This window comes from Schistocerca serialis, chromosome 2, assembly GCF_023864345.2.
Source record: "Schistocerca serialis cubense isolate TAMUIC-IGC-003099 chromosome 2, iqSchSeri2.2, whole genome shotgun sequence".
In the NCBI taxonomy this organism is placed as follows: Eukaryota; Metazoa; Arthropoda; class Insecta; order Orthoptera; family Acrididae; genus Schistocerca; species Schistocerca serialis.
The window spans coordinates 544,898,918-544,926,172 of NC_064639.1; positions in this window are offsets into that span (position 1 = coordinate 544,898,918).

The following is a 27,255-nucleotide window of genomic DNA, read 5'->3' on the forward strand; positions in this document are numbered from 1 at the left end:
ATCGAGAAGTATTGTAATATTATTTACACATACTTCCGTAAGACGAAATGATGACAGTCGATGTTATAATCAAGTAAATAATTCCTCAGCAGTTTTCTGGTTACTGGTCTGGTTACTCGGCTCCTCTCCTCTATCAGGTATTTTTTCCTTGGCGGTGCTCTAGATACTGGCGAAGAAATGGCGGCTCCGGAAGGGCGGTGCGCCTCGGCAATGGAGAGCCGTGAGGCGAGCTTCTTTCTGCGGCGCAGATACTGGCGCAAGTATAATAGACGCCCCGCTATCACCAGCTTCGTTCATTTCCTGCGCCACCGTGTCGCCGTCAGATAAGTCGCGCCCTATCGCCACAATGCCACCACATTTCAACACTTTTTATCTCCTCTTGAAGGGAAAAGAAAACGCGGCAGAATGGGGCCCTGAGTGTACCATTATGTTAGTGTGTAAATCCTATTATCCGAGGCGGTCCAATTTTGGCGCCTTTATCTGCGCCGGCACAATAACGCATAAGTTGCAGCGGGCCATAAAGGGGCGGCGCTGCGAGCGCTGCGAGTGGCGATAGCGGCTCCGCGGTGCGCCCCGCTGCCGCTGGATGGCAGCACCGCCGATCGTCCTAATTGCCGTCTCTGCGGGCGCGCACACCGCCGCGGACTCATTACCGAGGCAAATGCACGCCGCCAACGGCGTCTCGCCCACTCTCAACGGCGCATCGGATCTCGCAGGAATTGTTCCGTTTGTGCTAATGTCTCGTGAACGTATAAGAGCTGTGAAAGTTTAAACTTGACGACAGAATCCTTAAAGCATCTCAACCAGAATCCCGTATGTTTTTCCTCACGAGCGTCACCAGTACTAAAGTATTGAGAGGGACAACTTAGTAGGTAGGCTATAGCTCACAATGAGGTCTAAGACGGAAGCTACTCTTGAAAAAAGCTGAAAAATTGGGACCTAAAACCACTTTTTGGAGCATTTGGATGTCTCAGACCGTATATTCCAATAGACTTAAAACTCGCAAAGTGTGTCAAAGTATTCTTTGATTTAAACGTATTTTGTGATTATTGGACATAGGAAGGTTATATAGTATTGACATTTAAATGGATCAACAGTGTATGATTATTATGAATTACGTCCAAAACGAAAAGGCAATAGTCCTAAGTTCTTTCCATATACAAAAGCGTTCATGCAAAATTTCGGCTGAATCGGCTGAGTGAATAGGTGAAAAAGATCTCTACATTTTTAAATACTGCATTAGTTTGATTGTCAAAACCAGTTGAAGAAAGTGAAAAATATGCGACAGAAAACGAAATCTATTTTCTAGTTTAAAGTACAAACATATGCGTTTAAAATACGAGAACGCTGCAGACCTATTGTTCTACAGCAATAGACTTCAAAATTTAACATTGTGTAGCTTTCTTTTACTGAGTATTATGCGGCTGAAGCTGTGACGGGTAAATTGATAGTTTTGTAAACTTTTTGTAGGTCAGAATCAAGGAAAATTAATATGTCTGGGACATTATAAGCTACATGATATACTTAGATCAGTTAAAAAAACAGTTTATAAAAATGTCTATAAACTAGGTATTTTGCAATATTGTAGCAGTATAATTGAGTAAACTGGAATACATTTTGTAATAAGTGTTTACTCACAATCTTTTTAATCTCTAAAAAAAGAAAAACACAATATTAATGAACTGCCTTGAACTCTCTTCATAGCAGTTGTTCTTCACAAATACGCTGACTATAACTTTATTATTTTACCAACACCGGACTGTAAGTGATTGTCGAGTGGCGTTCAACTGTTTGACTTCTGCCTCCCGGCCACCCCTGCTACAGATTTAACAGCAAAACCATAGTGTGCCGGCCGATGTGGCCGAGCGGTTCGCCGGCACGGTAGCTCAGCGTGTTCGGTCAGAGGGTGAGCTGTCCTCTGTAATAAAAAACTGAGTTAATCGATCAACAACGAACATAAATGGATGTCTTACGACGTCCGCCCCGAGCAGATACAATGATCTAAAGCGAACAAAATGAAATTAAAAAAAAAAAAAAAAGAAAGAAAGCGGTTCTAGGCGCTTCAGTCTGGAACCTCGCGACCGCTACGGTCGCAGGTTCGAATCCTGCCTCGGGCATGGATGTGTGTTATGTCCTTACGTTAGTTAGGTTTAAGTAGTTCTAGGGGACTGATGATCTCAGATGTTAAGTCCCATAGTGCTCAGAGCCATTTGAACCATTTGAAAACCACAGTCTAACCTAACAATCGTGACGCTCCGTCTCGTTTTTGTTACCCATAGCGTTAGCAGCGTCCCAAGCGGACAGCAAGCGACACTTCTGAATACGTTATCGGAAGTGAGGTACTAACGTTTGTATTGATTTGTAAGATAGTTTTTACAATAGGGAGCGCATGTTATGCGATAAAAATCGACAATAACTAAAAAAATTGCACCACATTTTTCATTATTTAGTTTCTTAAGGGCCCTGGGAGTTACGGAGCGGTACACCACAGAACAGTTTATTTACGATTCTCTTGTAACGTACAGGCATGTACTGAATTATGTCGTTTTCCTTTAATAAGAAAAATTCCTAGTAAACACCAGAAGACCTGACGTTCCGCAGAAAGACGTTGTATATGTACTCAACAAAGAGGATTTTTGTTCGCTTACACTTTCGGTAAAAACAGGGAATGTGGAAAGTAAGAAACCTATATGGAATGTAATTCCTACATTAGTTAATGTACGAAATAAGCCACCACAACTACAGCTTAACGGAAAACGTGACAATAAATCGTCAAAAGCAATTAAACGTTTCCCAACACAGATACAACCAGTTCCACCATTATTGCTAAATCCAAACCACTAACGGCAAAGCCGGTCGCGGTGGTCGTGCGGTTCTAGGCGCTGCAGTCCGGAACCGCGGGTCTAGGCACTGCAGTCCGGAACCGCGGGACTGCTACGGTCGCAGGTTCGAATCCTGCCTCGGGCATGGATGTGTATGATGTCCTTAGGTTAGTTAGGTTTAAGTAGTTCTACGTTCTAGGGGACTGATGACCTAAGATGTTAAGTCCCATAGTACTCAGAGCCATTTGAACCATTTTGAAACTAACGGCAAAAAGCTTCAACACATTCGCTTTTGATACAAGAGTAAGTACATTCATAGTCGCGTGTTAGAAAGTGGAATGAAGTTTAAGAATAAGCGAATCGACAGACTACATCAAATTCTTTTAAGTATCACGGAAAGTGGCTATGATAATAACATCAGATAACAACAGAAATATTTGTTTCTAATGCATGAAATTCGTTTCCAGAATGAGATTTTCACTCTGCAGCGGAGTGTGCGCTGATATGAAACTTCCTGGCAGACTAAAACTGTGTGCCGGACCGAGACTCGAACTCAGGACCTATGCCTTTCGCGGGCAAGGTCCCGATTCGAGTCTCGATCCGGCACACAGTTTTAATCTGCCAGGAAGTTTCATGAAATATGTGTTTATATTCTGGTGCTTCCAACGGAATAAGCTGCAAATATGCACTTATTCGAAAGTATTTTTTCATTAATAAGTTATAACTTATGTTAGGGAATCAACGTATTCGGCTGTTTTTACGTGTATTTGACGATAATTCATACCTCTTGGTAATTTACTAACGAATGGAACGCAAAAATATAACAACTATTTAGAAAATAATTAAAAACAAAGATTATCCTTTCGACGCACGTGATTCTCTGTTTTCTCGCCGCTTGGAGCGGTAGTGTCGCTCCAGCTGTCAAACGTAATAATTTTCGCACCACAGACTTTCGTGACTGTATGTACTACACTGTGGCAAAACCAAGTAGATTCGCGCTTATCTCCCCGTTTCTTCATCACTCTTCATTAAAACTTGGAATACCGCCTTTTTAGTGAATAGTATGAGCAGATTTGCTCTACTGCTACGTTAGTAAATCTTGAGAACAATTGATTCTTATCGCACAAGAATTTTTGTATATGTAATTAGTTAAACTTGAATGTATTCGTCCATCAGTGTCAATTTTTGTCAACTAAGAGTAAAAAAAGTGATATTGCTTTTCAAAAAATAATGGGGGGACTCGTTCCCCCTGTCATCCCTGAAGGTGATGCCCATAGTTTTCCTCATCTGGATCTCACTGCTAATTAAATTGTTCTAAAGCCTGTCGCTATCTAAATTTAGTCGAGCATGGAACCTTTCTGAACTCAATTCACTCTTCGAAAAGCCGTTTTGTGCCCTGCAGTTCTAGTAGTCGCTTCAATTGTAGCATTGTAGTTTTTACAACACCCCAATAACTGACAACAATCACAAATCCAAATTTTTACCTCGATCACTTGTTAGTTTGTTAAGGAAAGGACATGCACAATCAGTAACGCGAAAACTTACGTTAATCAGTTTGGTGTAATATACTGTATTAATCTTTATTAATGTAAATGCTACAGAGGCTGTTCGAAATGCTCATTTAAAATGTTAAACATCGTACGTTAACATGCATCATTCCGTTATGAGGCTAATTTCACAAAATCGCATTTGCTTATTTCGTTTGCTACAGTCGACAGTTCCTCGTTCTTCATAACAATTTTAAAAAAATCCTGACACCCGTAACTATAACTTGAACTTTATGCATTTCGCATTAAATGAGTTGTTGCTGATGTGTGCTGTCCATGAAGAGGATTACCAGATTAAATACACAAAATTACTGAACATTGCTTTGGCGAAAGGATTTGTGAGCTGCAGGCTGAGTGTGAACACAATAAAATGTTTAATAAACATTAACAGTTATACTGTCGCTAGTTGCAGCTTTCACCAATTTTTTTAATTTTTAATTTTTTGGAATAACTGGTGGTATGTTGCCATCTTGCATAATTCTGCTTCTGCCATGTCGAGACTCAATTCCTTTCTAGCGTCAGACCATCAATGACTCGTGTGACTGAAGACTCTTTTCACATAGGCATTGCTCCATGGAACAGCTGTTATACTTTTCATAATTTAGTGATACAAAGAGAATTCTGAAAATACAGAACAACATATACTTTGGTACCGAACAAGAGGCTGAAATACCGAAAATTTGCGTAAAAAAACCAAACATGTGGCAATCCACGACATGGATATTTTTTCTCAGAATTTTAAATAATAGCCAATAATTCGCTTAGACACTGGATTTGATGTTATTACTTCAATGTCACTCGTATTCATATAAGAAATAACTAGGTTCGAATATCGACAGTTGACTATTGACATTTGTTATTTATGCGTAACTGTCGCTGGTTGGTGCTGCAGTTTAATAGTAGTGGATCGTTGAAATAAAACATTGTTCATTGTTGTCGCAACTTTTCAGATTACGGAGCGTTGTTTATGCTTTGACAACTGACATAGGTTACAGCATAAATAAGGTAGATTCAAACTTACATGCATCGCCTAATCACAGATAAGTAATGTGATGTATCGTACCATGATTCCTAGAAACATGTCATAAAACAGATTCGTACTTCCATATATCGCGCAGCGATATATAGGCTTAACATTAATGTAATTTCGACAGATGATTTAAGACAAAAAACATAAATTAGCGGAAAATATTATGTAATGTATAATTTTTTAACCCTCAAATACGGAAAATCCCTTACAATATGTGACAACTGGCACTATTACAATAAGATGGTTCTATCAACATTGAAACGTTCACAGTACAAAAAAGGTTCGACACTTTGGTTTTTCTAAAATAAAGTTAGAATATCGTCCATATGTAGATACTATTTATATTTCTTATTTTGCATAGATAGCTGCTTTGTAGGTTTCATATTTCCATCTTCAGGTGCCTGAAAGTCCAGATAGTTGTGCATTTCTACAGAGACTCCACTTATAAAGCTTATCTACTACCACTTGCCCAGGAGGGCTACACCATCAAGATAGTGTATGTACGACTTTAACAGAGAACAGTTCACTCGTAGGCGTTACGTACTTACATACTTGAATAGAAGTGTGTGCGGCGGCTGACACCCGTTGGCACTAAGCCATTGTCACAGGAGGAAACTCTAACACGTGATACACTGCTAAGAATCCTCTGCTAGGCACAGTGGTTTTCGGAGTATGGATCTAGATGTAGATATAAGTGGGAAGCAAACTGGGCTGGAATTTGCATGTTGTTGTGGTCTTCAGTCCTGAGACTGGTTTGATGCAGCTCTCCATGCTACTCTATCCTGTGCAAGCTTCTTCATCTCCCAGTACTTACTGCAGCCCACATCCTTCTGAATCTGCTAAGTATATTCATTTCTTGGTCTCCCTCTACGATTTTTACCCTCCACGCTGCCCTCCAGTACTAAATTGGTGACGCCTTGATGCCTCAGAACATGTCCTACCAATCGATCCCTTCTTCTAGTCAAGCTGTGCCACAAACTTCTCTTCTCCCCAATCATATTCAATACCTCCTCATTAGTTATATGATCTACCCATCTAATCTTCAGCATTCTTCTGTAGCACCACATTTCGAAAGCTTCTATTCGTTTCTTGTCCAAACTAGTTATCGTCCACGTTTCACTTCTATACACGGCTACGCTTCATACAAATACTTTCAGAAACGACTTCCTGACACTTAAATCTATACTCGATGTTAACAAATTTCTCTTCTTCAGAAACGCTTTCCTAGCCATTGCCAGTCTACATTTTATATCCTCCCTACTTCGACCATCATCAGTTATTTTGCTCCCCAAATATCAAAACTCCTTTACTACTTTAAGTGTCTCATTTCCTTATCTAATTCCCTCAAGCATCACCCGATTTAATTCGACTACATTCCATTATCCTCGTTTTGCTTTTGTTGATGTTCATCTTACACCCTCCTTTCAAGACACTGTCCATTCCGTTCAACTGCTCTTCCAAGTACTTTGCTGTCTCTGACAGAATTACAATGTCATCGGCGAACTTCAAAGTTTTTATTTCTTCTCCATGGATTTTAATACCTACTCCGAACTTTCCTTTTGTTTCCTTTGCTGCTTGCTCAATATACAGATTGAATAGCATCGGGGAGAGGCTACAACCCTGTCTCACTCCCATCCCAACCACTGCTTCCCTTTCATGTCCCTCGACTCTTATAACTGCCATCTGCTTTCTGTACAAATTGTAAATAGCTTTTCGCTCCCTGTATTTTACCCTTGCCAACGTCAGAATTTGAAAGAGAGTATTCTAGTCAACATTGTCAAAAGCTTTCTCCAAGTCTACAAATGCTACAAACGTAGGTTTGCCTTTCCTTAATCTAGCTTCTAAGATAAGTCGTAGGGTCAGTATTGCCTCACGTGTTCCAACATTTCTACGGAATCCAAGCTGATCTTTCCCGAGGTCGGCTTCTACCAGTTTTTCCATTCGTCTGTAAAGAATTCGCGTAAGTATTTTGCAGCTGTGACTTATTAAACTGTTAGTTCGGTAATTTTCACATCTGTCAACGCCTGCTTTCTTTGGGATTAGAATTATTATATTCTTCTTGAAGTCTGAGGGAATTTCGCCTGTCTCATACATCTTGCTCACCAGATGGTAGAGTTTTGTCATGACTGTCTCTCCCAAGGCCGTCAATAGTTCTAGTGGAATGTTGTCTACTCCCTAGGCCTTGTTTCGGCGTAGGTCTTTCAGTGCTCTGTCAAACTCTTCACGCAGTATCATATCTCCCATTTCATCTTCATATATATACTCTTTCATTTCCATAATATTGTCGTCAAGAACATCGCCCCTGTATAGGCCCTCTATATACTCCTTCCACCTTTCTGCTTTCCCTTCTTTGCTTAGAACTGGGTTTCCATCTGAGCTCTTGATATTCATGCAAGTGGTTCTCTTTTCTCCAAAGGTCTCTTTAATTTTCCTGTAGGCAGTATCTATCTTACCACTCGTGAGATAGGCCTCTCCATCCTTACATTTGTCCGCTAGCCATCCCTGCTTAGCCATTTGCACTTCCTGTCGATCTCATTTTTGAGACGTGTGTTTTCCTTCTTGCCTGCTTCACTTACTGCATTTTTTGTGTTTTCTCCTTTCATCAATTAAATTCAGTATCTCTTCTGTTACCCAAGGATTTCTACTAGCCCTCGTCTTTTTACCTACTTGATCCTCAGATGCCTTCACTATTTCATTCCTGAAATCTACCCATAATTTCCACAAAGACTATTAATACCTAGGTTTTTGCCAGTTAATTTACGTTCTCAGTTAACAGTGAACTTTCTTAAACGTATTCGTATCGCTATCCGAACATTATTTACGTCTGGACTAGTTAGCAGACTTTTCATCAACGACCTGATTTTTGCACCAGTGCAGCAAATATCGGCAATGTGTTTGTTCTGATGTCTCTTACTCGCACGATAATTTATGACACAGTCACTCAGGTAGATGATAGGTGTCCTCCACAGCATAAACGTCGTATTTGGACACTCTGAACGATGTATATGAATGATTTCGGGAGTCACATTTAAATCTAAATATAATACACTTTATACACAAGTGCAGTAAGGTATACACTAGGTGATAAATACTTTTGGCAGTTGTTTGTAAATAGTTACAGTACCTCTTTGACAGCAGTCAACTTGTCATTCTCTCTGCAAACACCTCCATCAAGTGCAACCTGGACTGATTTTCACTCATACATATGTAGTATGATTCAAGTAAGTTACCTTTTTAGTTGTTCCACAACTTTCGTAAACTCTTCCTAGAATGTCTTAGGGATCCACACAGATATTACAAACAAATGAAAGCTCTGATAGCTGTAACATCTGTTCCTTTAACATTCCTTTCCCTCGAAAAGTTGCTACGATGTTCATTGATGAAAATATTAGTACACGTTTCAATTATAGGTATTACATTTCCATCCAAAAATAAGTTTATAATATCTATTTCTGTCTTTGTTATACGAGCTATACTTTTGGGTCCGGGTAAATCCGTAATAGCCGTACAAGATCTTCTTCTAATATTTGTAGGATAGTTACTTTTTCTCCAGTTAGCTATTCCGTCTCTTCGTAAAACAAATACGTCCTCTTGAATTACTTCTTCCAGTGCTTCATTTTCTGACACTTCTTGTTCTCTCCCTAAATCATGACCATTTTCATATACACAGTCCTCGTACTCTGAGTCATCAATATCACTGTCAGGATCTTCATCACTTAGTTCATGGAACTACATCATTCCACAATCCAAAAATGTATAAAATGTTTACCTTTTGTAGGTAAGTATTCTAAGCAGGCTATAACAATGTTTCATAAACAATGCAAACCTGCTTAAGTGGAAACCGATAATGGTTGGAGCTGACAGATGGAGAGTCAACGGAAGGAACGGAACGGTGCAAACTCAGTTCAGCACAGTCAGACAAAATAGAGCGGAGAAATTATGTGGACGACGAGTGTCATCCGCGCGAACAAGGGGGATTAGTTATTTCCAAGACATGAATAAATAAATGCTTTTCGTAACTTATTATTTATTGTAGTCGTAATTGCGATTTAATACGGGTGTTAAACGGTTTCGTCCGTTGTGGTTCACCTTCACATCATTTCAAATTAGTTACATAACGCGCCAACTTCTTTAACGTTGAGGCAGTCATAGAGGGTAACGAAATTGAAGTGTTACACTGTAACTATGCTCCAAAGATTTGAAGATGGCCAACAACAGTCGAAACCGGTAATCACCAACATTAAACAGCAACTGTGACTGAAATAAACAGTGTCATAATTTTCCCAACAGTTCACGTATCATGTTGAGTTGTTGGGCGTTCCGCCGGATATCAGCGTCGTACTTGCACCGCAGAACACCCGACAATCCAAGACGTCATAAGATCGTCGGGAAAGCCTGAAGAGTTACAGTTCCTGTATCGCTACAAGCATTATGTCCGTCCTTATTAAAATCTTTTGCTACTAATCATTTACTGACAATTAGTGTTCTTGGCTATTGCTCTTGCACAATATTTTTTTCTACTAATCATTTGTTGACAATTAGTGTTTTGGATCTTGCTCTTGAAGAACATTTTTCCTACTAATCATTTGTTGACAATTAGTGTTCTCCGCTCTTGCTCTTTTACTACACTACAGTACAGATTTAAAAAAAGAAAACATTACTTTCTTTCATTATGAAAACATTTATTACTGAAACTATTATAACATCACTTTTGAACAAATAGAAATGAAGCGCACAAACGTAACGTAAAGCGTATACTTAAAAACAGATTATTGTTTGATTACACGATTGCAAAACAATCACGGAAACCAGTTTCTTCCATAAAATATCAAAAAGTCTGCACACGGAGTGATTTACAGTGGAACGGCCACATAAAACTAATAACGGGCAAGGCAAATGCCGGACTGCTAATCATTGGCGACTCCATAGGAAATGTAGTCCATCAAAAAAAGGAGGTAGCTAATAAAACTCTCTTTCGACCATTAGTTGAATTTTGCTCGCCAGTTTGAATCCGTAGGAGATAGGACTGTTAGAGGAAGAGATTAATTTAGTAAGCACGAGAGCATCAAGGAGACGAACACTAGTGGCAGACGCTGCAAGAGCTGTGTTCTGAATCGCAGTGTGGGCTACTGTTGAAGTGACGAGAGCGTACGTTCCTGGAAGAGTCAACTAATATGCTGCTTCCTACAACGTGTATTTCGTGAAAAGGTCATGAAGATAAAATTACAGCAGTTTTTGTACGTACAGTAATTCATCTCCGTGAACTGGCTCCTTACTTCATCAAGGAGCTATTGGTCTGAAGATGGTCACTTTTGACTGAGATCGGTTACCAGAATTAATAAAAAAACAAACTGTGGCGATGTGGATTGACTGTTTTTGTTATTCTAAAATTAGAGAGATTCCATCCCACATGGAGGCTTACCAACAACCGTCCATCCTGCGAAACATACTCTACTCGAACAGGAAAAGTGACAATGGTACTACAAGGTACTAAAGCAACACATTTCTTTCTCGGCCTATTTCGGTTGAAAGATTTCGGAATTTGTTGTGGGACATCGTGGAATATTCCCACTTCAGTCCATACAGTTTCATGAAGTTCCGATAGATGGCGGTGCTATACGTAACCTTCAAAATGGTGTCTAATGGATGTGCGTTCCAAACAAGTCACTTTGGCGAAAAATCAGAGCATCGCAGATATACGTGGCCACTTGCAGAATGTCGTCGGCGACCTGGCAGTGAACAAAAGCTCGGTGAACAGTTGGGCAAGGCGATTTGTGTGTCATCGTTGCGACAAGATAGGTCAAACCTGTCCGATCTACCGCGCGCTGTGTGGTCGCTCACAGCTATGAAACGTGCAGTATTGGAAGGTGCGAATATTTATTCGCGGTGATCGAGGATCACAATCAAACACCTCGCTGCTCAAATGGACGTCTCCGTTGGTAGTGCTGAACCACTCTTCCACTAGTTGGGGTACTCGAAGGTGTGTGTCCGCTGGGTTCCTCTGCCAAACAGAAAACTTCAAATGGTTCAAATGGCTCTGTGCACTATGGGACTTAAGATCTGAGGTCATCAGTCCCCTAGAACTTGAACTACTTAAACCTAACTAACCTAAGGGCAGCACACACGTACATGCCGAGGCAGAATTCGAACCTGCGACCGTAGCAGCAGCGCGGTTCCGGGCTGAAGCGCCTAGAACCACTTGGCCACAGCGGCCGGCCAGAAAACTTCTATTTGCTTGGATGCACTCCGCGGGAAGCAGCACGTGGATGATGGGGATGTTACTGATTCGACGTCGAACAGTGAGTGGTACCATACGGGCATACGGGCCCTTCCAGTAAGGTACTTTAAGGCCATCGCATTGAACATGTTGAAAAATAGATTTTTGTGGCCAGAAGAGAGGTGAATAATATGATGTTTTGGTATTCCTAATAAAAACAACCTGCTTTCAAAAAATAAGTGTTGTAGTACTTACTGGACGCCCCTCGTAGTAGTTCCATTCGCCGCTCACGATAAGGTGCTTTGCGGAGTATAGGTGTAGATGTGGGGGTACACGTGTTGTGAAAGCACCACCAGCGGGCCTCGGTCACCTACAGGAAATGGGATAAATAGAAAGGAAACTGACAGTGTGGGAGTAATTTGGAATACTGTGAGGACTATGTGAAGTCTAGATGAAAGGAAGTATAAAACTGTGTTAGCTCATTTAATATTAAATCAGGAATATAGATTAGGTGTTTGTTGATTTCCAGGCCTTCCAACAGATTTAGTTTTTGGCCTTTGTTTGTTAAATGCAGGATATTGGATTGTAACGGGTAGCTGTAGACCTCACTTACTGTATTCTCAGCAAATGTGGAATCATATTTCTGTAACTTACAACTGCATTCATGTTCAGCCACCTAGTTGTTATGTCTCTGCCTGATTGAACACAGTCGGGACCAGTAATTTTATATGCCCCATTGTTGGCTAGTAATTAGGTCTTAACTTTGCCACTGAAAGTACTCTGGACTGTTGTGTTGTGATGTTCCTCACATGGTAGAAAATCATACAGTTGCAGGATTTCAGTGTTTTGGCTATTCTCCGTGATAGGTGTCCTATGTATGGGATTATACACAACTTCCTGCAAACAGTGGAAGGAACGGCTAAATTCCTTTAAAGTAAAATGACGGCCGTGTAAGCCGAAAACCGGTTAACAACATAAATTAATACTATATAACATACAAAATACTGTGCTATTCATTTACAATTATGTAAGTTTTACCAAGAAAAGACGGAAGAATTAGTTAACCCGAGACAGTCCAGTGTCCAACTTTGTCCAAATATGAATCACAGTTTATTACAATCTTGTAACAATTTAGAGATGTAAATAAGCACATCCGATTTGTCTAGAGCCTTGAAATATTAAGCACCACCTCATCTTGTTGCCCTCTAATGTAACTCCGACTCTGTTTTCGATTTTACTACTGCTATGAAGACGAAATGTTAATGGATAAATAAGCGCCCATTTCTGAAAGATTCGTAGTAGCTATCATGTAGTAAATAAATAAATGTTTAGTTTTTACGTTGTAAAAGTTTTATACGTTTCGCGGGGGGTTTTAGTGAATAGGCAGTTTATATCGGCGGAATATTTTGATTACTGGAAAGCATATACAGGGTGTTACGAAAGGGTACGGCCAAACTTTCAGGAAACATTCCTCACACACGAAGAAAGAAAATATGTTATGTGGACATGTGTCCGGAAACGCTTACTTTCCATGTTAGACCTTATTTTATATCTTCTCTTCAAATCACGTTAATCATGGAATGGAAACACACAGCAACAGAACGTACCAGCGTGACTTCAAACACTTTGTTACAGGAAATGTTCAAAATGTCCTCCGTTAGCGACGATACATGCATCCACCCTCCGTCGCATGGAATCCCTGATGCGCTGATGCAGCCCTGGAGAATGGCGTATTGTATCACAGCCGTCCACAATACGAGCACGAAGAGTCTCTACATTTGGTACCGGGGTTGCGTACTCAAGAGCTTTCAAATGCCTCCATAAATGAAAGTCAAGAGGGTTGAGGTCAGGAGAGCGTGGAGGCCATGGAATTGGTCCGCCTCTACCAATCCATCGGTCACCGAATCTGTTGTTGAGAAGCGTACGAACGCTTCGACTGAAATGTGCAGGAGCTCCATCGTGCATGAACCGCATGTTGTGTCGTACTTGTAAAGGCACATGTTCTAACAGCACAGCCGGCCGCGGTGGTCTCGCGGTTCTAGGCGCGCAGTCCGGAACCTTGCGACTGCTACGGTCGCAGGTTCGAATCCTGCCTAGGGCATGGATGTGTGTGATGTCCTTAGGTTAGTTAGGTTTAAGTAGTTCTAAGTTCTAGGGGACTGATGACCACAGCTGTTAAGTCCCATAGTGCTCAGAGTCATTTTTCTAACAGCACAGGTAGAGTATCCCGTATGAAATCATGATAACGTGCTCCATTGAGCGTAGGTGGAAGAACATGGGGCCCAATCAAGACATCACCAACAATACCTGCCCAAACGTTCACAGAAAATCTGTGTTGATGACGTGATTGCACAATTGCGTGCGGATTCTCGTCAGCACACACATGTTGATTGTGAAAATTTACAATTTGATCACGTTGGAATGAAGCCTCATCCGTAAAAAGAACATTTGCACTGAAATGAGGATTGACACATTGTTGGATGAACCATTCGCAGAAGTGTACCCGTGGAGGCCAATCAGCTGCTGATAGTGCCTGCACACGCTGTACATGGTACGGAAACAACTGGTTCTCCCGTAGCACTCTCCATACAGTGACGTGGTCAACGTTACCTTGTACAGCAGCAACTTCTCTGACGCTGACATTAGGGTTATCGTCAACTTCACGAAGAATTGCCTCGTCCATTGCAGGTGTCCTCGACGTTCTAGGTTTTCCCCAGTCGCGAGTCATAGGCAGGAATGTTCCGTGCTCCCTAAGACGCCGATCAATTGCTTCGAACGTCTTCCTGTCGGGACACCTTCGTTCTGGATATCTGTCTCGATACAAACGTACCGCGCCACGGCTATTGCCCCGTGCTAATCCATACATCAAATGGGCATTCGCCAACCCCGCATTTGTTAACATTGCACTAACTGCAAAACCACGTTCGTGATGAACACTAACCTGTTGATGCTACGTACCAATGTGCTTGATGCTAGTACTGTAGAGCAATGAGTCGCATGTCAACACAAGCACCGATGTCAACATTACCTTCCTTCAATTGGGCCAACTGGCGGTGAATCGAGGAAGTACAGTACATACTGACGAAACTAAAATGAGCTCTAACATGGAAATTAAGCGTTTCCGGACACATGTCCACATAACATCTTTTCTTTATTTGTGTGTGAGGAATGTTTCTTGAAAGTTTGGCCGTACCTTTTTGTAACGCCCTGTATACGATTTTATTTGTACTTGACAAATGAGATCCGGTAGACACGCTCAGCTTAAATTTTTCGAGGCAGTGAGGTCATACTGTAAAACACATGAACGTAACACGTTAAGACTGACTAGGAGCAACCTGAAAATGATAAAATTCTTAAAAAAATGACATAGGCTAATGTGAAATAACTGAACTGTGGATGTAACAGCAAAACCGATGCCTACTGTAAATATGTCACAGAAAAAGATAGAAGTAGCGTACAAGAATACAAAGTACTGCAAAAAGTGTTACATAGAAGTACTAAATTGTGATTAATTCTAAACTAATAAAAAGAAGGGAGGTTGCGGCAAAAATAAACTGAAGTGCAACTGGTTCTTACGAGTAAATAAAACAGAAATGCTATGAAAGTGGTCGTACTGAAGCTACTAAACTATGAATAGAGAGAATGTCTGAGACACATGCATATTTAAGCGAGAAGCTGAGTTCAATAAAACTGAATAAGATGCGGGTGAATGGTACCCCTCAACATAGAAACTTACCTGACGACACGTTGTCAGATTGAATAAGATGCGGTTGAGTGGTACCGACAACAATAATGATACAACAAAATCCTAAAACATCAAAAATGTGGTTGAGACTAAGTTCACTGAAAGCAAAACAGAAGAAGAAAATTTACGCTAATATCTATGGAACAGAGAGAAAGATGGTTCTTCACTTAAAGACATGGAGGTAAAAATAAGAGGACATGACACTACAAACTTACGTTGTATGTTGTTAACGTTCACGTTTGCAAGAAGTTATCTATGTTTCTTTGCTAGCTCGTAATTGAGTGCAATGAGGAAGAAGTAAGCAAGGCATGCTAGCATGACTTGCGAATGTCAACAAACTGAAATATTCTTGAAACGTCGAAGGCGTAATTGTAGTGTACAGATCTTCTTGCTTTGAGAATTTACCTATAAAGTGTCATTTAGTGTGTGGCCAATAATAGCAAAAAGGCCATGCATTCATCTTAGAAAGCATGTTCCAGCAATTTGCAATTCAATATACGTCACCAGTAGGCAGTTCTGGTGCTATTAATGAGCATTTCAGCTAATACCCCCTATATTAGTTAGCGCAGATGACCGCACTGTGAATGTAGGAATGGTCTCAATAACCTAGAGCATGTGAAATGAATATTTTGCTGTAACAAGTATGTAATTCATTGATTTAGAAATGATTTAATTAATGGAATGTAATTTCACACTTTGTTTTCACACTAAATTACTTTATCTTTGTACAGTAGCCTATTTGCTTCATTGTCCAGAATTTTTCTTGTCAGGAACTCTCCGTGTCAGTTTTTCAGAACTATCCTTCTTGATTTTACTTTTGAATTTCATTTTGAGGTTTTCAGAGTACATAAGCCTACACCAAGCTTTTTGATATATCGATAATAATACTATAATGTCATGCCGCAACTATCACTTTTATTTATTCATTCATCCAGCAAACAATAGATCAGATTTGATACAATGTACTTGTCAGATACAATAATGAAAATTCAAGATCCATTTTCTATTTAGAGCTGTTTCAATCTTCTTTTATGTTTCATCTTACAACACAGTAGCTTCATCTTACTGGCTTTCCAACAGTACTTGCCACTCACTCACGCTTTGTAAACGAACTTCTAATTGTTACCTTGTTTACTAATTGGGCAAAGACCGATATAAAATTACTCCACACTATGCATCCAAACTAGGCTGGAAAAGGAGTTTTTCTCTGTAAGTTGAGCAGAAGCATTCATGTGTTACTGTTACCGAGATTGTGCACAAATTTCTTCTTAAGTGTAATGAAGGATCAGAAGTATAGGAAAACGAAGATGTACATTCCAGTCCTGTACACAATACAAGTATAAGAAAAAGAAAACTGTTGGGCGTATTATTTTCTGATTCGTCAGAAAGATATGTGCTTTGAGTCACGTTGCAGGTGACGATTTTTAGCGCTTAAAATTGAGATCTTTCCAGAATGTTCCATTTATACAGGGTGATTTTTTCCACCGTGTACAAACTGTAGGGACTGATCGATGAGAGAATACGGAACAAAAAAGGTCTAACGAACTTGTGTCCGGAAATGCATGGTTTCCATGCTAGAGACCATTTATTTAACTATAATTTGTTACAGAGACTGCGGTCTAATACGCGCTGTACCATCGAGCCACAGTTGTAGTATGCATGGTTTTTTTCAAGAGGGTGGTCCTGTTCTTCACTGTTGTGCCCTAGCGCCCTCTCCTGCCATAGTAATTGGTAATGGTGTGTCCGATTCACTTCTCTAGCTGACTCGCCTAGTAGTGGATGTAATACAGCGTTGTACACAATGGTTCCGTATTCGAATCGAGAGCTTGCCGACATGTTGTTTACTTGTTGTTGTTGTCGTGGTCTTCAGTCCTGAGACTGGTTTGATGCAGCTCTCCATGCTACTCTATCCTGTGCAAGCTTCTTCATCTCCCAGTACCTACTACAACCTACATCCTTCTGAATCTGCTTAGTGTATTCATCTCTTGGTCTCCCTCTACGATTTTTACCCTCTACGCTGCCCTCCTGTACTAAATTGGTGATCCCTTGATGCCTCAGAACATGTCTTACCAACCGATCCCTTCTTCTTGTCAAGTTGTGCCACATACTTCTCTTCTCTCCGATTCTATTCAATACCTCTTCATTAGTTATGTGATCTACCCATCAAATCTTCAGCACTTTTCTGTAGCATCACATTTCGAAAGCTTCTATTCTCTTCTTGTCTAGACTACTTATCGCCCACGTTTCACTTCCATACATGGCTACACTCCATACAAATACTTTCAGAAACGACTTCCTGACACTTAAATCAATACTCGATGTTAGCAAATTTCTCTTCTTCAGAAACGCTTTCCTTGCCATTGCCAGTCTACATTTTATATCCTCTCTACTTCGACCATCATCAGTTATTTTGCTCCCCAAATAGCAAAACTCCTTTACTACTTTAAGTGTCTCATTTCCTAATCTAATTCCCGCAGCATCACCCGACTTAATTGGACTGCATTCCATTACCCTCGTTTTGCTTTTGGTGATGTTCATCTTATACCCTCCTTTCAAGGCGCTGTCCATTCCGTTACTTACGGAAAGGCAAATGGCAACGGGCGGCGGGAAGCCATTTTGTGTCAGTAGACTCATCCCCGCCGACGACAACACAGCATTCAATGTTTGCAACAGTGTTTTGTCGTTCGTCCGAACAGGGTCATTTCAGCAAACAGGAAATCATGAAGGACGTATCCGAATGTTCGGACACCAGACTTAGGGGAAAATCTGATTAAACCTGTGGAAGGCGACCGCTGTGTCAGTACCAGGCAGTTGATCCGCCAGCACAGGGTATGCCAGACGACTATGTGGAACATTCTCCATGATAATTGTTACTAACCTTATTACTTAACAGCGTGTGCAGACTTTCCACATCGGTAGCAGTTTTGTCACTGGCTTCTTCACTAGCCAACAACGATTCCAGGATTTGTGTCATCCATCCTACAGATATTCACAGGGGAGGTCACCTTTACGCGGAGTGGTATCATCAGCTTTCATAAGTCATCTGTGGGATAGTATGTAGTGCCCCCATGGTATGGTGACAACGAATCATCAGCATCGGTGCAGCCGGAATATGTGGGCCGGAATAATTGGCAAACTTTTTTGGAACGTCTTCCTTCATGTCGCCTAACAGGCCGAAACCATCGGCATTTCTTGCGGGTGACTTCGCCTCTCCTGCTAGAAGAAGTGCCATTGATGATTCAAAGGGTTATGTGGCTGCTGCATGATGGTGCTCCAGCTCGCGGGTCGATGGATCGGACGAGGTCGTCCAGTTGCATGGCTTGCTCGTTCACGGGATCTCAACCCGCGCGATTTCTGGTTATGGGACTATCTCAAAAATGTATGCGTATGTAGACCCGATACCAGATGAGGTGACACTGGAGCAGCGCATCATGCTGCCTTTAACACTGCTCGGATGCAGCCTGTTCGATGTGATCGTGTGAGACAGAACGTGCTACGGCGCGTACACGCATGCTTTGAGGCACATGGAAAACATTTTCAGTATATATTGTAACTGTGACTGCATAGTACAGCGCGTAGTAGGCCGTAGTCTCGTAACAAAGTAAGACTGAATAAATGGTCTCTAGCATGGAAACCATGCATTTCCGGACATACGTTCATTAGACCTCTTTTGTCCCGTATCCTCTCATCGATCAATTCCTAGAGTTTGTACACGATGGAAAAAATCGCCCTGTAGAAAGAATAGATTAATGAAGGAATTCAATCAAATGGCCTCCTATGGTAAAGTGTAAATCCTGTGATGCGAATAAGACCAAAGAAAACTCCAGATTAAGGAGTATATCATGATCGTTCCTACGTCTACAAGGTATGTATGAATAGAGATGGACAAATACAGGATATTCAGTTATGTCAACCAGCATTCTTGACATTGCATTATCAAGACATCTCTCGTTACAGTTAGAAAGGCTTTCGCTACTACAGGGAAAGGAAAGTTGGAGACAAGAGAAAAACAAAACACTACATCAAATAAACGTAAAGGAAAAACTGTGTCTAAAGTGCATCAACATATAAAGTCAATGAGAGGCCACAAATCAGTTTGTGATATTCACGACAGCAAACGGTGATATTTACTACAAGCACTTCATATACGGAAGTTACACCTGTTATAATCAGAGAAAAATCCTCCAAATCCAGTGTCATACGAACAACATCGACCGATCTTTGTGACTAACTAGAACATAAGTTTTGGGAATCCCAGAACTGACACATGTTCAGTGTGTGACAAAGTTAGAGCTGACTGTTTTAAACTTGATTTACAGATAAACAACGGGAAAGATGCAACTCAGATACAAACTCTAAATAAACAGTAACAATGTCTAACGACTCAAAATGAAATACGTAAGATTAAAGAGCACACGTTTTGCGAGATTAAACATTCCCAGGTCCAGAAAATCTATGATTAAGAAAGCTGTCTATATCGATTACAGAAGAATTTTCCGCTTCTTAATGTTTCAACCAATGAAGCGTATTACCGCAGGCAGCTATCATTTTATTCATTCAGCATTCATGTGCTTTCTTCTGGGAAATCCAGATTTTATACATATGATGAAACACTTCCCAACAAAGGACCTGATGAAATGTAATCCTTTTATACTTTAGACTACGGTCAGAACGAGTAAACGACGCAAGCAAGTTTCACGACTCAAAACAATCAGAACACATAAAGGTAATGTTTTGGGGCAACTAAGATGGTGCACGTCGGCTTGCTGTTATTGACGTGGTGACAACTCCCATTATTTTTACCGTCATGGTTAAGACCATGGTAAAAGATAATTTACACCATTCGCTCAGTATTCGTAACACAGATTAACAAAATATCATATTTTTCATTGCCAAGAATGAAATTTTACGTGGTAGACCATTCTTTCCGCTATTTAAGGAAATTTATTTGGTTTGCAGCCATCATGTACAGTTTTTCGATCATTAGATACTGTAAACTGCCGTTTCTATAATAATTTTACATGCTGTCAAAGGAGATTTCTCAGCTCTCCCAACAGCATAGATATTTCAAGTTCATAAAGAAGCATAGCGATCACAGTAGCTCTTATCCCATTCAAAACAGTCACTTACGTTCGCGGATAGACTTATCATATGATTGCCGTTTATGCAGTTTTGTTCGGCTGTCAGACACAGTATCCAGCAGCGAAACGTTGTTAACGTTTTTCCGCGGCTTTAATTGTGATGAAAGCTTTCGCCTATTCCTTGCCTCACGCTAGAAATGTTACTCCGGAAAAAGCAAAACATGAATGCAAGAAAAGAAGTTATAGAGACATTTGGCACTACATATATCTGTATGCAGCCAGAAGATCTCAGTGCCTTCTTTCTGAATAAGAAACTTCCTTTTTATCTTTTCTACAAGAAGATTCGTACAGACCTACTTGACGTATCTGCAAGCCCTCACTCCATTCTCACTCAGGTGTTCTTCGAATTTTCCTGTTAGCAGTACTTTCCTTACGTATGGTCACGCTAAAACATCTCCTTGGAGCTTGGCAGCTGCAATTGCAGAAGACATTTTCGTGAGAACACGAAGTCTAGTTTCCAGTGTTTTTATAAATGTTTTATCCAAGGTGTGTTTTATACGGAGCAAGGAAGCAGCACTTCATATATGATAACCAGTGGTCTGTGTATGACAGTCGATACTTCAAGGCAGGCAAATTCCCATCAGCATGCCAGTATTTTTCATATTTTCATTCTATATTTTTCTATGCTGTTATCGTCTGAGATAATGCTGCAGGAGTTAAATTTTAAACTTCAGAAACGAGCAGTGAGATTAACACATGGGATTTCTTAAAGAACGTCCTGCAGGGTCTTCTTCAAGCTTTAGGATGTTTACACTTATAGATCAATATACTCACTCCCTGATGATGTTTGTAGTCAATAACAGGGAATTCTTTTGGACAAATTGCGACATTCACAACCATGACACAAGAAAGATTTTTGCAACTCTCACAAATATACACAAGAGAGTTGCTGAGTAAACTAAAACATTCCTCATAGATCAAACTTTTTATGAATTCCAAAAGTTCTAGTACATTGTTTAGTAAAAAAATTGAGAAACCACGTAGTCTGAAAATACACTTAAAAACAAAAAGTTCGCTGCTTTTACTCATATCATGAAGACACAAAAAGGTTATATTTTAATTTAATTCTTTAAGATCAGTATGTAAATGCATTTATTTCATTATGTCATTAATGTACAGGTACGTTTATGTATGCCATTATATATATATATATATATATATATATATATATATATATATATATATATACACAAATGATGTATAAAATTTTCATGTAACCAGTGTCCATGTAATATTATATTATCTGGTATGACTTGTCCTATATTACCAGTACACTATTTGTACAACGTATTATCTACAGAACAAAGCAAGACTCCTGACTTGACTTTGGATACCCTAGTGTGGAAGAAGTGCCTTCGAACTCTGCTTCGAAGATTTGATAAATAGTCTCCATTGCGAGGGATACAGTGCCACGACAAATCCATTTACGTGTAGTCAAAAGACCTGTGGGCTATCGGAAAAAATAGTTTTCTAAATCAGCTATTCTTGATCTGTATCAGGCATTTTTTATACTATGTTCCAGAACATGTGTGTCTCTAAGCTTGAAACCTAGAAGTGATAGACGAACTCAGTATTCTTTTGTCTGACATATAGGAGGGGACTATCCAGTGACTGAGCGTTTGCTTCGAACCAGACGGCGTACATAGATAATCAAATGATAAGGCGTCTGCTTGCGAAAAGCAGGAAATTAAAATTCAGATTCCAATTATGTCACAAATTTTTATTGTTACTCCAAAGATAATATACATTTATACAAGAGAAAAATGTTAGCTTCCTCAACTAATGTGCCAAAGGACGATCACGATCCTGCTTAATCACTAAAATTTGAGAATAGTTCCGAAAAGGAACAAGATAAGAAAAAATTGAAATCAAACCTGATACCGTGCCGGTGGTGTTTAGCTTGGGTGGTGAAATTTCGTTGTTGATCAGTGCTATGATAATTAGGGAATGGGACTCTTAACAAAATAAATCTTGTGGTGAACGAAAACTTCGAGCAATGCTACATAAAATTATCGAATTAAAACAAAAAAATAAACAGAAAAAAAACAGATATACGAGGTTAAGTTAAAGGGTAAGCCGTAACAGAGTCGCAGTATAATGTGGGATGTTCCAGACTGACATATTCAGTATGATTTTGGAGTTCTTAGTTACCTATGATATACACTGGTGTTGAGAACTTAACGACGGAAGTATCTTTCGAATGATGTGTCGATGCTTAGTAACATAGCTCGATGAAGCTTGGACTACACATAGGAAGAACTGCTACAGCACAGCGCAGAGACGTCAGAAAGAAATACGCAATGATGCGAACAGAAATGACACTTTTACACAAAAACAATAATTACCCTGCGTCACTGCCATACATGATGGCCTCCTGGACGTAACAAGAGGCCGGACATGGTTCTTTATGGGATGAATGATCGCCATGGACTGCAGTACATGTTCTGAAGAGAGCTCCCGTGCTGACCACAACGTTCCTAAGGAGTTCTCGTGGTAGGGCGTTCTATTCCTCCACCAGCGCGGTTGCCAAGTGCTGGATGCAGTACGCCTCCCCAGCACATTTAACATGAGGCCCATGTGACTTAAGACGAGGGAACGGGCAGGCCAGTTTATTCGCCCAATATCCTCTCGTCCCAAGAATTCCTGCACTGTTTGATGCGGTCGTGCATTGTCATCCTTAAGCATGAAATCAGCGCTATATGCACCCCTGAAGACATACATGGGAAAGGAGTACAGTGTCACAATAACGTTGACCAGTGGGGGAACTGTCCTCAAAGGTTTGGAGGCCAGTACGCCCATGCAACATTATGCTTCCATACAACATAAAATTAAGACGTAGACTATCAAAACGATCACGTTCGACAGTGCTAGAAGTATCCTCGTATGGCGGGAGGTAGGAACACGTAATGCACCTGGAAACAGTGTCGGACATGATCGTTTCGGTGATTCAGGTGTTTGGTATGGGTAGATAAAATGTTGCTTGGAGGTACTGACCTCCAAATCTTTGAACACGGTACACACAGCGATCAACCATCGACCGCGTGTGGGATGGATTCTGGAGACCTATTGCAGCACGTCCACATGCACCAACCACCACCCAGCAGCTGCACAGGCGCCGACTCCATGGGGCCTGAGGGGGCCCGAGGTCCCTCAAAAATTAGTTTGGGGGGGGGGGGGGGGGGGCAGAGTCCCCCAATAATTTAAGAAAATTATTAGTTATATTTTGATTTGTAAAATCACGGAAGTAAGCAGGCTAACTGAAAACGAGTGGTGAATCATGATAGTGTTACGGTGCTGCGGGCAGACTTAGAATCTGTTCCGGTGCGCGAACCTGCGGGGAAAGTCTGGCGCCGGCGGGCCAGCGCTGCAGCCGCGGCAACATTCAAAAGGACTGGAGCCGAAGCGCCTGGAACCCTCCACCTCGCGTCGCCTTGACGCCTTGAGACATTACGACGCCGTGGCTATACAGTATAAAGCCCAGCTGTCGCAGTCATTCAGTGTGGGTACTTTCGCTCAGATCTGTTTAGTGTTCCAACTTTAGTGTCTAGTGGACTATTTTATATGACTATATTTTATTCATTTACTTTAGTCTCTTAGTGTATTGCGAATTAAGTTTGCAATGGTTAAATTTGTTACCAAAAAGGCGCGCTCGGAAGATGATGATACTGCAAGTCAACCTCCAACAATTATTGTGTCGTCAATTGCTTCGTCGTCTTCAGGCGAGAACCGCTCACAGCCAAAACCTGGACAATCCGGTAAGGGAAGATCATTTCAGAAGTCTTAGTTGATCAAATATACATGGCTAGAATATGAAGCATCTACCGAAAAAGTTTTTTGCAAAACCTGCAAAGAGGCAGATGCTAAAAATCTAATACAATTTTCTTCAAAAAAAGAAGATACTTTTACTTCCGTAGGGTCTTCTAACTGGAAAAAGGAATTGGAAAAATTCCGTCTTCATGAAAATATGTTTACACGTAAAGAAGGTGTTCTGAAAATAAATTCTACAACTAACTGAAGGGTGGTCTCCCTACTGAATGAACAGTTAGTGATATGAAGAAAGGCCCTTTAGCTCTTGAGACAATTTTTACTACCGTGCAATTTCTATGCCGGCAAGGACTAGCAATTAGAGGGCACGAAGATATAAACTCAATTTTTTTTCAATTGTTGGAACTCTGAAAGAATGACATACCCGAGTTTAAAGATTGGTTAGGGTATTCGGGGTATAAGTGGACGTCCCACGATATTCAAATCGAAATCATTGATCTACTAGGATATTCTGTGTTGAGAAAGGTATTGACTTCAATCAAGAAGACTGAACATTTTTCTATTATGGTTGACGAATCAAGTAATTCTTAGATTCGCGAACAAGTGTCATTTTGTATTCGTACTGTCGGTGATTCCTTAATCATCAATGAAGACATTATTGGCTTATACGAGACCCCCAACACTAAATCACAAACTCTGTTTAGTATTTTAAAAGACGTTTTTGCTCGTCTTGATTTTTCAATGGATAACTTAAGAGGACAGTGCTATGATGGTGCCTCGAATATGAGAGGTAAGTTCCATGGACTAAAAAAGTTAGTTTTGGGTATACAATAAAACGTACATTATGTGCACTGCAATACTCACAGTCTAGACTTGGCAGTTGTAGACAGTCTCCGCCATCTTACGTCTATGAGGGATATTATGGCGTTAGCCAAGGACTTAATAAACACCGTAAGGGAATCCAACAAAAGGATGGGACTTTTCAGAAGGATGCGCTTTGAGAGCGCCAACGACCAAGCTGGTCTACGACCCCACTGCCCGACTGGATGGACTAAGCGAACTGTCAGTTATTTATGAGAAATCAACAAGGGTTGCCCAGGAAGTAATGCACAGCATTTCTTTTCTCAGCCGGAAACAGTGCTACAAATGCGAAATGTTACGTGTGTATCATTTGAAATCTCCTGAGTGAGCACGCCAAGTTCCCGTCACTTTTGACAGATAGCGTAGCTGCAAGACAGTTTGAAAATGGCGTCTGTGGGCGATGTACGTTACAATTTCTCACAGCAGAGAAAGAAACTGTGGGTTATATTCACCAACGCCGGTGCAGAGTCTATGGAACATCTGCTGTCGACAAAAGTGCGGTTAGTCGCTGGGCACGAAGGGAGAGGTCATCAGAAGGCGCTTCGGCGGAGCTGCACGATTTGCAGCGGTCGGGGGGACCACCCATGGCTGTCACACATGACAGCCCTGACCCAGCCCCTCCGACTTCCACTTGTTTGGGCCACTACAGGATGCCATTCGCCATTCGTGGAAGACATTTTGAGGACGATGAGGAGGCGATTCACACAGTGAAGCACTGGCTCCGCCACCAGGACAAGGATTGGTCCCGACAGGGCATACACGCCCTTGTTTCGTGCTGGAGGAAGGCCATAGAACGGCATGGAGATTACGTGGAAAAATAGGGTGTGTAAATAAAACACCATTCTTTCGTGTGTGTTATTCTCATTATGTTCAATAAAGAGTTGTTGAAGAAAAAAATGCGGTGCATTACTTTCCAGAAACCCTCGTAAATACATTACTCAGCAACTGTCAGACAATAAGAAACAGTTAGTAGTTTGTGGAGATTTCAAAGCAGATTTCTTAAAAGATACGGACAGGAGAAATGAACTAGAATTATTATTTGGGTGTTTAAATCTAATTTCAGTAGTCAGTTTTCCTACTCGTATGCAGCAGAATAGTAGGACACTGTTTGATAACATTTTTTTTATAGACAGTGCTTAGCCTGGAACAGTTAATGTGTACCAGTTGCTAAAGGACTGTCTGATCATGATGCACAATTTATGGAAATAAAGAGTATGGCACCTTACAACCCAGAGGCAGATTCATACAAAGCAGTGGAGCTTATTGATGAGAACAGGATACAACGTTTTAAGAGTAAGCTAAAAGAGGCGATATGGGATGAGGTATATGTAGAAAGAGATGCCGATGTCAGACTCGATTTATTCCATTGTAAATTTGTGTCAATATCTGAAAGTTGCTTTCCTAAAAATTATACAAAAGATCCATTAAAAACAAAACAAAAAAGAAACAAAAAACCCTGGACAACTAAGGAAATTAAAATCTCATGTAAGAGGAAAAGGGAAATTTACGTAAAGGCTAGAGTAAGTTAAGATCTGACATTACTTGCACACTAAAAAAAATTCTGGAGTATTTTAAGGAAGATCATTAAAATGTCCAGAAGTATGCATGGCAGAAATAAATAATGCAGATAAGATTGAAACTATACGGGTCATTGTCAAATAGGATACAGGACAGGACAGCCAGTCAGTGTACATGATTCCATATCAATTGAACAAAATGGCAATGTTGCGGCTGGTAATTAACAACTTGAAAGTATTTTTAACAATAACTAAGCACAGCTGCAAATATACGATTAAATGGTTCAGATAAACAAGCAAGAGGATATATTAAAAACGTCATTTCACAAAACTTTAAGCAGCTAAAATTAGACTCAACATCCTTCACTGAAATTAATACAATTATAAAAATTCTTAATAAAACAAAAGATCTTGCGGGGTTGAAGGTATTTCGAACAGAATTCTGAAAAGTTGTTCCAGCTTAATAAGTAATGTCGTCAATAAATATCGGTAGCGGGCAGCGATCCATTGCCCCCGTGCCAGCGTCAGCTGCTACATTGACCACTGTAGTGGCGACTTCAGGGAAGGCTGCTCTGGCTTAGATATCTACTGTGGTCCTCGATTGGATCCC